The 13,347-nt window shown below is 40.0% G+C and overlaps 1 long non-coding RNA gene across 1 annotated transcript; it reads left to right on the forward strand.

Annotated features, from left to right (window-relative positions):
* Positions 1-11,756: 11,756 nt before the first annotated feature.
* Positions 11,757-13,114, forward strand: LOC135301417 (uncharacterized). The gene is made up of 3 exons (XR_010363188.1): positions 11,757-12,015; positions 12,496-12,652; positions 12,748-13,114. It is a non-coding gene; the product is annotated as an uncharacterized LOC135301417 (long non-coding RNA).
* Positions 13,115-13,347: the final 233 nt, after the last annotated feature.

Below are 13,347 nucleotides of genomic sequence, written 5' to 3' on the forward strand. Positions count from 1 at the left end.
TTTCTCATCTTGGAGCCTAAATGTTTCTCTTAGCTACCAAAATAGCCTTGGAGAAGGAATTGAACAGTTGGGCAAATATTGTACAGTCAAGTTTCAAGCCCTGCTCAGAGCTGGGCTTTTTACAGAGCTCTGAAAGCCAAGAGTAGAAAATTAAGAAAGTGAATGCCAGGAACCATCAAGCTGTGGAAGACAGGGCTGGAAAGCACAGCTGTACAGAAAATGACTTTTCAGGGAATTGGGAAACTGCAGGCTACAGAGGGTGGGGGAAAAAAAGGAAGTGCAAGCCCACAAAAAGCATTAGAAAAAGAGAGGAACAGAAGATCAGTCCCAAGAAGGGTTATGAATGCAAGGAAATTGATTTACATCAGCAAAAATGAATTATGCCAGATGAGAACATAGTTTTAATTGTTTTTAGCAGAAGACAAGCAGGGTATCTGCAGGACTGTTCTAGACCTTGAAGTACTTTGGGACTCTTTCCATAAAAACCTTACAAATTCAGAAGTAATATTCAGTCCAAATGAAAAGCCTGTCACACCCCTCTGTCACCTGCCCCTCGTTTTGGGCAAACCTCAATGTTAATAGTTTCTGCTGTTTCCCTGACCCCTTATTTCTTGGTAACACATTTGCCAAGCAGACACAAAGGATGGCAAAGGATTAATGGGGCTCCAGAGCAGTGTAATAAATGCCAGCAGGAAGTTTCTCTCCTGCTTGATGCACAGCTTTGACTTTCAGCTATGGGTGTGGAAGACCATACATTCTGCTCTAAATGCAGCTTCTTTATGGATCATTTAGTGCTATGTTCATAAAGTCATTGCTAGACTTTTCACTTTCAAAGTTAGGGAATGCAAGGAAACACAATAAATCTACCCTGTATGGTTATAGGTATTACCTTTCCCCATAGTCATACAGCTTTATCCAAATATAAATTTTAGCCACTTGTGCACCCATCAGGACATGGATCAGGTTGGTCTCTTGAAAGCCCACATAATGACCATCATAGAATCAACTCCTCTGTTCCCTTCCATTTAAAATAAAATCTTGGTGTGTGGATGTAATTATTTCACGTCACGGCAGAAAATTCTTACTTTGTTTGTTAACCAGAATGCACTAAACCTACTTTTTTCTTGTGAAGTATTTTTCTTTTTTCTTCTGCAGTATTATTCAATTTAATACAGAACTCGGAGAATATTTCTTGTTTCTTCTCTGAATGTGTCTGAGCCTGTCATCTTGCTTCTACTGCACAGGCAAAAAAATCATGTTGGCCCCAAAGAATTAGAACCACTGCCTCTTAAAAATTTCAGTAGTACAGGAAGATAGTAAAAAATATATTCAGCTATATTTTCTAAGGGGAATTTTTAAGCTAGAGTCTAGTTTTGGAGAGTTTTCACATAGCCTAGTGAGCTATGTGAATGACCCAAAATCAGAATGTACAAACAGGGCAGGTGTCAGCAAACTGTGAAGGAAACTGCCATATCAGTGTACAGAAAATAGCACCTTGACTCACAGAACCTGCTTTGTTCTTCTCCTGCAGCTATCACAGCCATTATGGCCATCTCTGAGCCCTTTGCAATCTTCCCAGAGCCAGCTTTGTGCTTCTGGAATTTGGTTTTATCACAAGGCCAAGAGCTAGCCCTGTGTTGCTCTGCTGCTGTCACCTGAGGGAAAATAAGGTGAAAGGAAAGAACAAAACTGAGATGAGGAGCAGCCTTGGGCATTGGGGAGCCTGGTGCTGCCTACAGGGGACACCTCCAGCCCTGCCCCACTGCTCCCCAGCCTTCCCCAGCAGCAGCAGGCTGGAGGTGCTCTGCCATGGCACTGTGGCATTCCTATTCTCTGAACAGAGACAGAGATAATTCTCTCTCTGAGGTTTTTTCCTGGAGAAGCAGAGGGAGAAGAAGACAATTTTTAACTCTACTTGCTGCTCCTGTTGTTTTTGCACATGTGGAGTGTGTTAGGAAGATTGTTTACCTGAAGGGATTTGGTAATTGGATTCTGGTGATGGTTGTTTATATTAATTCACCAATCACTCAAAGCTGTGTCTTGACTGTCTGGAGACAGTCACAGGTTTCTCTTTAGTATCTTTTAGTATTCTTTAGTATAGTATCTCTTTAATATAGTGTAGTATAATGTAATATAGTTTAATAAAGGAATTGTTCAGAATTCTGAATCAATGGGGTCAGATGCCAATCATTCCCAGATACTGGGGGTCCCTGCATGCTGCATTATACCCACATAATGGCACCAAGAGCTTCAGAAAGCCCTGCTCTTCCTCCAGCTGCCAAATGGGGCCAGGTGATTATTTGGCATCCCCTGATGTCCAGTGGAGCAACAGAATCACAAAGTCTGGCTGCCTCAGAGGTGACCTTGGCAGCTCCTCTGCTTGGATGTCAGTCACAGCAGTGAGTTTATTTCAGGTGACTGTATCCAGGTGTCAGCTCTTTAAAGATCCTTTTTAGTGTTTCTGTTCAGTTCCACTGCTGGCTCTGCTGACAGCCTCAGTGCTGGAGGGAGCTTGGCACAAGGACTGCAGTGTTATTGTATTTTGTCTCTCCAAATGTCCTCCTGCTTTCTGTCCCACAGGGTGGAGGGTGTGTGCTCTGACTTGCTGAGGTCAAATTCATAAATTCTTCAGGAGTAGAAGAGGGTAAGGCTGGTTCAGAGCTGTCAGAGGGCAGTGACTGGTACACACCACACCCCACCCACAGCCCCAGGGCTTCTCTTATAGCTGGTGTTTGTCACAGTCAAAGGTAGATCACATTTATTTTGACAGTCTAATTGCAAAATATGGATTGAGAAATCAGTGACAGCACAACAAGTGTCCAATGTGGCTGTCGCCCTCAGACCATTATTTATCTGCCCAGAAATGTTACAATGCATCTTTTCCCTCCTCACACCAATTTTATTCCAGTGTGGTCTCTGCTAGCTGTCAATAGCAAGTAATTTTCCTTTTCCTTTTCCCACCACACTGAATTTTTGGTGGCTGTGATGTTATAAGTGTAGAGGTGGGAGGTCAAATCAGGAGAGAACAAGCAGTGGTTCTACAAACCTCAGGTTAGGGTGAGACAAACTACCTAGAAAACACTGATTTTTCCCTTTTCCTTTGCAAAATTCTCAGGTTGTGGGTGTGTAAATGCATGGAGTGGTGCTATTGGGAATCGTGTAGGAATGATATGATTCAGCATGTGCTGAATATATTATGTGATATAGCATGTGCTTAAGTAATTAGTTTTTATGGCTAAAAATAAGGGTCTTATAGCTTTAAATGAGTCTGTTCTATATTTGTTACAGAAATCCTCCAAATGCAAGGAAGGAAGGAGCTGGATAACTGCACCTGCTGTTATCAGATCCCACTGGGAATTGATCAGGTGTCCCCTATAAAGAATTAAAAAGACATTCAGGGAAGGAATTTTTTTTCCCTTTCTTTTCAGAAGATTCTGAAAGTGGGGAACCAAATGCAAGGAATTTGTTAGGATGGGATAAACTGGTGTGAATCACACAGCTGAGCCAAGGACTAGCAGGGGCAAGGCAGTAAACAAAATTGCTGGTTGGTTTTGCAGCACCTGCTTGGTATTTTTAACATACTACATTTCAGCTGCTGATCTGCTGCAATTCATTGCTGTGGGTAAAGTTAAAAACAACAAAAAAAATTAAGCTACTGCAGTGAATCCTCATAGAATTCATTTAAATACACCAGTGCTATCTAGCTGTTAGCTATAGGTAAACATGTTCTTTTTGGCAGTAAATGTTGTGACAGAATGAGTCCTGACTGATGTTCTGATTGCAGGCCACATCAGGAATAATAAATGTTCTCTTTTGAGGGTGTTTTCTCACGAGTGTTCAAATATCTCCAAGCGCTGTGATTCTTCCCATGTTTGGGTTTTGCATAGTTGATTTCTTGGGGTTTGGAAAAGTAAAAATGCATTTTAACTCTGTGTAATGTAGTGTCTTGCTATTGCTGAGGGAAGTTCAGATTCCAGTCACCAGGTAGCAAATGTGTGTGGTGATTTTCTGAACAGAGTAAGGTCTAGAAAACCAGTGCTAGGTTCTGCTCATGAATTCTGCTCTTTTCAATATTTCACAGAACAGAGTATTGCCAACCAGGGTTTGTGCAGAGAAAACTCTAACTGGAAATTTTTATTTCTGTATACCACATTTATGAAAATCTGTTTAATTATATTTGCTTTTTTCCTATGTGATTTATGCCTGTTTTATGAAAAAAATATATTTCCTAGTAACTCATGTTTTCATTTTCCAAAACTTTAGCCTGAAAATATAATGGCAGCATCTATATATTTCTTGATTTTACTCTCACAGTGTATCACAGGCTAGAAAATGCTTTAACAAATGAGAGACTTGATTGATTATTCAACAGAGGTTCAACCACAAAGAAACAGTGAGAGGATAAAGCTTCTTTCTGGTCAAGCTGGTGGACCTTTAAACTATTGCCTAAATCCACAAAGCCAACAATTAATGGGAATGGTGCAGTTAACTCACATTAATCTCCCATACACACTGTGAATTTTATCACAAATCACAGTAATAATTTGGAATTGCATCATTCTCTGCAAAATAAAACACCCCTGTGGTCTGTGAAGAAAAGACTGCAATGCTGTGCTGGCGAGTGAGCAGCTTCAGCAGGGGATTTCAGACAGACAGACTGTGATTGCTAATATTTTCCCTACAACACATCACCTGTACTTTTATTAAAGTAGCCTGTGAATCCTCTTGGAGGGAAAAAACCAAACAGCTTCCTCTTCATCCTGAAAATATGGTTAGGGATGTGGAGGTGGCAGCATTGGCAAGAAGCAGCATTTATTTTTGTTGGGAACTTCCAACATATCCTGGCAAAGGATTGACTAAGGATACTATTTAATGGTTCAGCACTAATTCACAGAACAAAAATGCTGTATTGTTGTGGGTTCTGTATGTGGTGATCAATCATGTTCTCTGATATGGTATTAGGAATGAAGATAAGGGTAAGGTACAGGCTAGAGAAACTAGGATTCACAAAACCTGCTCAGAAGGACTGAGTTATAATGAAAAGAGAAGGATTCAAGGATTATTCCTGGAGACAGAAAGGTGAGATACCATAAAGCACACACAGTGAAGACAGCTGGTAGCATGAGGAGTCTGGCTCACAGATGCTTTGGAGCAGGTTTTGTAAATCCCAGTTCTTTAGCCTGTACCTTACCCTTATCTTTATTCTTAATACCATATCAGAGAACATGATCCTCTCCTACAGCAAAATATAAGAAGCAATGGCTTCCTCCCTAATCTTGCTGTTTGTCTGGTGTTTAACACTAAACACAGCTTCTAGGTGCTGCAGCCCTAATCCTAACACCAGTTTTAACCCCAGCCATGCTCCAAACCCCTTCCCTGCTGTATGTTCTCCAAAGGCACTCTCAGAAATCCCAACCCTGGCCATGGCTCCCTGCCAGGACCTGCCCAAACACTCCAGGAACACTCCATTATGTGGTGGTGGTTAGGTCCCTACAGTCTTCAATTCCCCACTGCAACTAAGAGAAAAATCCATTTGCTTTCACTTGAACCAGCTCTCAAGCTTGCCTTGCCTTCTTTAAACCCTGCACCACTTCAGTGACTCCCTCTCTGTACTTCTGCAGGGCTGTTTGCTGAGGAGTGAAAATTACTCCCTGTGATATGAATAAAACTGGAAGTAGGGGTAAGTTTAGGAAATTGATAGACTGAGGATTTGTGATCACTTCTGAATTTAACTGAACCCAATATCTCTGCCAGTATAGAAACTGCAATTTCTTGTTGCCAGGAAGTCTTAAAGTTAATTTTGATGGGGTTCATGTTGGTTTATGGTGAAATGTTAGCACAAAGCTGAGTCAGTCCTGTTAGTCAACTGTATCTGAAACAGAGTTGAAAACTGGGCTGATGCTGCTGAGGTTTTAGCTTTGATATTTTTCAGATTCTGTGCTGCTTTAGTGTGTACCTCTGAGCTTCACATGAGGGGATGGTGAGCTCTGTGCACAGAGCAGGGACACAAAACATTTCCTGCTCCAGCTGGGCACCAAGGACAAATGATCCAAATCTCAGCCCCAGAGCACAAACCCCGTGGGCTGCAGAGAGAAAAACAAGCAGGATGGGACTGCAGGGGCTGCAGCTGGAACTGGACACTGAACTGCAATGTGCACATGGAGCAGAGCTGAGCCCAGGGAGAGACCCCGGCAGCGCTCGTGCATTTTGGGACCATTTGGGTTCATCCTGGGTTCATTTTGGGACCATTTGGGTTCATCTTGGGTTCATTTTGGGACCATTTGGGTTCATCTTGGGTGCAGCCCTGGCTGGGCTCTGCTGCTGCCCGAGGTGGATCCATGGAGGAGATCCTTTGGATAAATCCCTGCTTTATTCTGGAACTCTGTCCAGCCTCTGTTCTTGGGCAGCCTTCTCAAGGCATCAGGGCCAGTTACATGCTAGAGCAAGGAGAGCCAGATTCCAATAAATGTCTCTTTGTGAGGACTAAAGCTGATGGTTTCTACCTTGTGCTCCATCAGTTTAGCCCCAGACTCACACGCTGTCCATCCCAATACACACCTGCTTGTCTTCCCTCTGGTTTTGTTCTCCATAAGCAGGATAATGACTGAGGGAGGGACGTTTGTAAATGTAGGACATCAAAGCAATTGAAACATGATTAATTATTATTATTACTACACCCAAGAGACAAGCGGAAATGTTTGAATGAAAAAGTAATTACAGAGCTGTTGTAGACACCTCAACTACTTATCTCCAGCCAGTATTTAAGTTTTTGGGTCTACTGGAGAGGAATCTTGAGGAAGACATGTAACCTCCAGATGCAATTTCTTTCACCTCTTATGCAATTTCAAGTTCAGTATAGAAAGGCAAAGGGCTGACACAGGGAGCAGATCCTCCTGTGAAGGACTGGAGGCTGGCTCCTGACAGAGGGCACTGAACCTTCCAGGTGGGAGAGAGTTGTTTCCTCCCGACTAATATTATTTGGGCAATGTCACCTCATTCTTTCCTTTCTGGTGGAGAAAGATAATTAATTAAAATCTGAATTGCTGTGGCACTCACTGAGCTGGCTGGTAGAAGCCTGACCAAATCTTGTGTCAGTTCTACCAGCAGATCATTTAAAAAGAAATTAAAATTAATAATGCCTATCCCCAACATACTTTGAAGGACATGTTTGCATTTAAGTTATTTCTATTGTACTCAGAGAGTTACTTGGCTTGTGTGTAGCTAACATGACTCATTTAATCCAAAAATAGGATTTGCACACACGTTTTGCAAATCTGCTAACAGCCTACATTAGTTCTGCAGTTCTCAGTCGTGTTTGCAGCAATGCCTTCTGCATATGGGTGCATATCCCAGCTTCTGGAAATCCAGTTTGGTCTTTCCTATTTTCCACTTGTTCACATCTCATCTTTTTCTGTTCAGCTGATTAAAGAGATGAGTTCAGTCACAGACTTCAGGCTTTGTAACAAGAGAAAGGTCAGTGTTTCTAGATTTCTCTGTTATATACTGATTTTTATTCTGCAATGCCTTTGTATCATGACAGGAAAATTAAATTTAAGAACACCTACAAAAGTCAGGTCCCTTGGTGTACTAGAAAAATAGGATTTAGTAGTCCAAAAGCTTCTTTGTACAGCTGTAGGTAAATGAACCTGTGATAAATCAGTTCAGGTACAACAAGTCATGCAAAATTTAACACTTAGAAGACCAAAAACCCCGCTGCATTTATATATATATATTGTATAGTCCTTCGATGAAATGCAGGAGTGGTCCCAAAAGGGTGTATTTTGAAACAGGTAGGGTTTTGATATGTGGTTCTAGAAGATATAATTGATTCAAACCCTGCAGACATGTATTACAGCATATAAAATAGCATATGAAACAAAAATGCTAAGCTGTTGGTCACTTAAAATGTCATCTGGGTTCTCCTAGATGAGGACACTTTGTTTTCTGATCAATACAGAAGTTATGGGATTTTTTTACATTATTGCTTTTTCTTTTTTTTTTTTAATGTATAAAAAAAAAAATTTAAAAATCATGAAATGTTTTATTTGTGGAGTTCCATTGTAAGAGCAACAAGAACTGTTCTGTTTCCACAGACAAGCTGCACACTTGGGATCAGACACACACAGATCAAGGAACAGGCAGACAATTTGCTGTGCCATAAAACACAGGGAGCCTTTGGCACACACACTTGAGCCCTGCTCCATTATTGGAAACCATTAGCATAAATACTCTGCCAGGTCACTGAGATCTGCATTATCAAATCCCCCTATGGGATTAGATATCCAGCTCTTAGATCATGCTATTAGTCCATGGGATGGTCATGAAATAATCAGCAAAAAAACACATGCCTGAGAACTCCTGAGTTAACACAGAACTGGAATAAAATTAAAACTCCACCCCTTAAAAATTAGAAGTTCCATGTAGAAGGAAGGTTTTTTTCCCCTCTATCTTCTACATAGAGGATTGCTTTAATGTTCTAAGCACAAAGCTCTGACTCGTGTTCAGACTGATCCAGAGATTTAAGTGTAGGTAGAGCTGGTCCTGCTCAGCCCATAAAGCTCTTTAAGGAGCTAAATCATGCACAGGAGCTGCATTAGAGTTACCAGACAACAGCTTCCCTAATTGCAGGCTCTAACCTTTGTTGGTTGGATCACCTCTCATCTTTGAGATGATTTTTCTGTGTTTCTTGATAAGGAAAGTTCAAAGCTATTAATTTAAATTTTTGGAGTTAAATATACCTTTCCAAAGAGGAAACAGAAGTGCAGGAGGCCAGAATCTCCTCAAGTTATCACTGATACCAAACAATTTTCCTGAGAAGCAATTTTAGTTAAAAAATCAGAGGTGGAGGAAAAACTCTCTTGGGAGAGAAGGATTGCAGGGATGGTTGAGACGTCTTTAATTTTTGCCTTAAAATTCTCAAGTACTTTTCTTTCAACCCATCATCAGAAGACTGTCTGGATTTACTGGATGTTGTAGGAATTGTAACTTTTTCCAGGTGTGGGGAGTTAATCCTGACTCCTGCAGGTTGTTAGTGTATATATGCTTATATTATACAACTGCAACACCCAGACTTTGGGCAGAGGGGTTCTGGACATGAATTTCTTGTTCTTCCAGCCTGGCAAAAATAAAACGAGCCATAAACTGAGCAACACATATATCTTACCTTGAAATCATATTTTGCTAGAACTATTTACACTCTTTGGTCTGATGTATCCCATTGACCTGATATGTCCCAGAATTAAATGGAGTGGGCATTTTAGCAGCATTAATCTTAACCTAAGTGTCCTGATTCTACAATTTAACAACTGTAGAATAGGAGATAAGCTGTACAACTGCTTTCATCCTACTAATTCAGGCCGGTGTTATTAATAATGTAGGTGAGATTTATGGTAAGACTGTTGAGGTAGATTTAAGTTTAAAATCCAGGAAAACTAAATTTCGTTTGCTCTAGATTCACGGCAGAGAATGTTAGAATTCTTTAGGTTACTTATTATTAAGCTACTTTACAAATAACACCATAAATTTTACCCTACAGCTTCAATTACCTAAGGCTTTAGGCACCTCAGTAAAATAATAAATTTCCATGCAGGTAAATATATGCACCATGCCTTTAAAACAGAGAAATAAAATGTCTCATAGTAAATAAAAATCCAAGACCTTCATGGGTAAAACGTGTATCTCATACATATTGTGAGAAATATAAACAATCCAAGGAAAATGAACAAATTCATCATTCTTACCCAGGAATAAGAATGCAACCATCAACAGCATCTTGCAGTTTTCAGTATTTATTATATTAATAGAATACTTTGCCCTCTGCCATTTTAAAGCATTTTCTTTACATGAAGCTTCACAGAAGCCTTGTGCAATCCTATCACCCTCATCTAGGTGATGGGAATGCAAAGGTAACAGTAATTGACCCCTGAAAAGTGAGTGTCACACTCAACATGCACCCAGCTCCTAACTTGCACCACCTCTTGTACACATACTCACTTCTGGAAGTGTCTATTCAGCCTTGGGGGTTTGTGAACTTTGTTCTGAATTGTTTAAATATATTCTGAAAAAAAGGCTATGATCACTACTGTCATCTCCAGTAGGCAGCAGGGTGTGTCCTCACAGCTACATTAGCATACCTTTAAATACACAGGGAAATGCTTTCCTGCCTGGCAAAGCATGCCAGATGGATTAGTACCTTCCTTTATTTGGGTTGCTGTAGCACGTGGCACGCTCTGTGGCACAATAATTTGGGGTCTTTGTGAGCTGTGTGGAGATGTCACCACCACAAGCCCAGTAGGAAAGTCAAGCTCTGAAGGTTTTCTCTTGGAAAATTCAGAGGGAGGTGGAGATGCTCAGCAGATGGAAGGTACAGCTTTGTGCATCACTCACTGAGGAGTGAGCATGCTCCTCCAATCCCCCGTGGCATCTCAAATTTCCTTGGAAACGTCTCCTGAAGTTACTCTGAAGATTTGCCTAAAATGACCCTGTTCAGTTTGCAAGATCACAGCTCACAAATAAACAAGCTACAGCAGCTTTAGGCATTGATCCCATTACTCCAATACTTTATAAGCAGGCACTATATAATTACTCTTAAAATTCTGCTCCAAAGGGTTCTTACATCTATATACCCTGGGATGCTGGAAGTAAATGTAAAAAAGGATGGAATATTAGAGAGTGCAGAGCACAATTTCACTTACAAATTTGCTGGTGTTTTCTATCCTTAGATTCTCTAATTAGCAACTCATGACATCACCTGACTTAAACCATTTTGGCTGACATTTTCTGCACTCCTTGCCACAGGCAGAAGTTGCTGTGGCTCAACTTCCCTTTGGAAATAGGAAGCCATCAAGGCCATTTAACTCACAAAAGTGGTAGGAACTAGTTTAATTAATATTGGCAAGGCACTTTGATATTGCAATGTAGGTAAAAAAGTCCATGTGGGAGTGAAAAAAATTTGTTTTCAGAGCAAGGTTTGAATCTATGTGAGGCCTGAGGCAGTGCACTGAACCAAATGTTGAAAAATCCTTAGGCAGCAAGCACCATCCATTCTGTGCATGACTGAGTCTGGAGTCTAGAGAAGAAATTAATATGTGATCGTGTAATTAGACTGTAGAATAATTAATATACACAAGGGAAGGATAACTTCAAATACAGGTAATCGTAATTCCATTCTTTCCCTTGTAGTTAATTTTGCAGCCTTTTTTTCTTGCACTCTATCTTTTCTCTATGTGATATATGGTGTAAAGGAGACAAGAAGTGCAGGACTATTAGCTGATTTTTTTCCCCATTATTAAATGTTAATGTGAAACCTGCAACAAAGAATGTGATTGCCCATATGTTATTCTGCAAGTTTGGCTTTGCTTGGTCTTTCAAGTAAAGAAAACTTCACAGTCATTTCACCAATATAAAAAAAAATCTGAATCTTTCACCTTATCTGCCAGGCTTCTAACTCTCCTAAGTATATGCTTGAACTTTGAAATGTCTAACACTGTGTGCAGTCATTAATTATTTCTAGTTCAGCAGGAAGGACACGTCTCTGTTGCAAACACAGAGGTGTGAGGGGGTTGCCTTACAACACTGCTACACCTTAGCTTGGTTTCTGCAGAATTAAAGTTTGTAGAGGGCTAGGAATTAGTTGTGTTGAGACTAGACTAGAGGATAAGCTTTTAGATTTATTATTAGTTATATTATAAATAGAGATATTGGTGGTTACAGCTGCTCTTGTTTTCCTGGTCACCTTTTTCTTTTCTTACAGGACTGGAAATAGGACTCCACTGAGGCTGTAATTTCACCTTCTTGTCCTGGCTAGCCCAGCTCAGAGAAAGAACAACTTGTGGTTTACTTTTCATTATGGACATCAACAGAACCCTTAGGAATCAACAGTAAATCTCTCATTGAATTCAGTTGCACAAGATGAGGACCTGGATTTGAAAATTCAGCAGACACCCACCAGCAACTGAGGAAAGAATCAGAGCAGACAACTTTTAGGCTTTTATTTCTATTCCTCTATAGTCAAAAGTAAGCACTATGGTAATTCATATTTCTGGCTGAGAAAGCATTTATTTAGTAGCCTCAAAAATGTTGAAAGTAATAGAAGATGTAATTTAAAACGTAGAATGTACTATTACAAGAACAGCAAGAAATAGTCTCAGTGATTTTGAAGGGACTTTCAAACGAGGGAAAACTTTGATAAACCCAAAGAATATTTTTTTTTTTTAATTCCTGGGCTTTGTTCAGAAAATTCAGGAACATGTTTTTGAATCATATTTAAGCTTTAACTATGTAGAATTCAAGGTATATTACTAATCTACAAGGTTAAATAATTGCCATACTCTTATTTGATATTGCATTACAGTTTGAGCTGAGAAACAACAATCAGATTAACTTCTTTGTCCAATTCCATGGTTTTTGCATTCCAAATTGTATATGGCTGGCTACCTCTTTTTCTTGAAAATCACTCATTTCACAGCACTGTGTTCTACTCTTTATTCTGAGCAGCTTTTAATATGTGAGCTATTGGTTTTTAACTGAACACAAAGGTTAGAAAGAATCATCCTCCATCTTCTCACCCTCAATTTTACCTGGGCTTCCTGACCTACAAACTAAAGAACTGCTGCAACATGTCAGAAAGTGAAGCCATTCTGAAAGGATTAAGGTCAGCAAAGTATATGTGCCAGTGATATAAATGTTTATGTTATTAGTGTCTTTGTGCCTCGTGATCCTCATCACTTGCCTCATTTGCTTCAGCAGATCTTTGCACTCGTGTTTTGTTGCAGACTATAATGTCAAATTAATAAGGCCTGCAGGATCATCAAACATAGAAATAATCATTGGGAACATACAACTGAGAAGAAATCTTATGAAAAACGAGATAAATATTGAGGGAAGAAGTATTGGGGCATCTGCCAAGCTGTCCCTGTGCTGTAAAATCAGCATTTTGCAATGCCAAGCCAAGCAATCAGCCAAATTTTCCTCTGAATGTAATGCAAGCTGCACGTTTCACCCAAGCCTGCTTGAAGATTCTGGCTAAGAACACAAAGATGAACATGGTCTTAAATTTGGAGTCATAACAAGATCTCAACCCAAGTAAGTGATACATATTATTTAGGAATGTATAAGGAAGGAGTGGAACAGAACTGAGCAGGATTCAATTTTCATCTAGAGTATGAAAGTAAAAAAACTTGGGTGATTCCATTTACAGTGAAATACTTTCTTATCATGGATTTCTGTGTAAAAATATCTGACCAGAAAAGACTCAGCCTACTTTGGAAATACAAATGCTTATTGTCATTATTCACTGCAAATTACTGGAAGGAATCTAACAGAATATGGCCACAGCCTGTGCTAGGA

Source organism: Passer domesticus, chromosome 5 (genome assembly GCF_036417665.1).
Source record: "Passer domesticus isolate bPasDom1 chromosome 5, bPasDom1.hap1, whole genome shotgun sequence".
Taxonomy (NCBI): Eukaryota; Metazoa; Chordata; class Aves; order Passeriformes; family Passeridae; genus Passer; species Passer domesticus.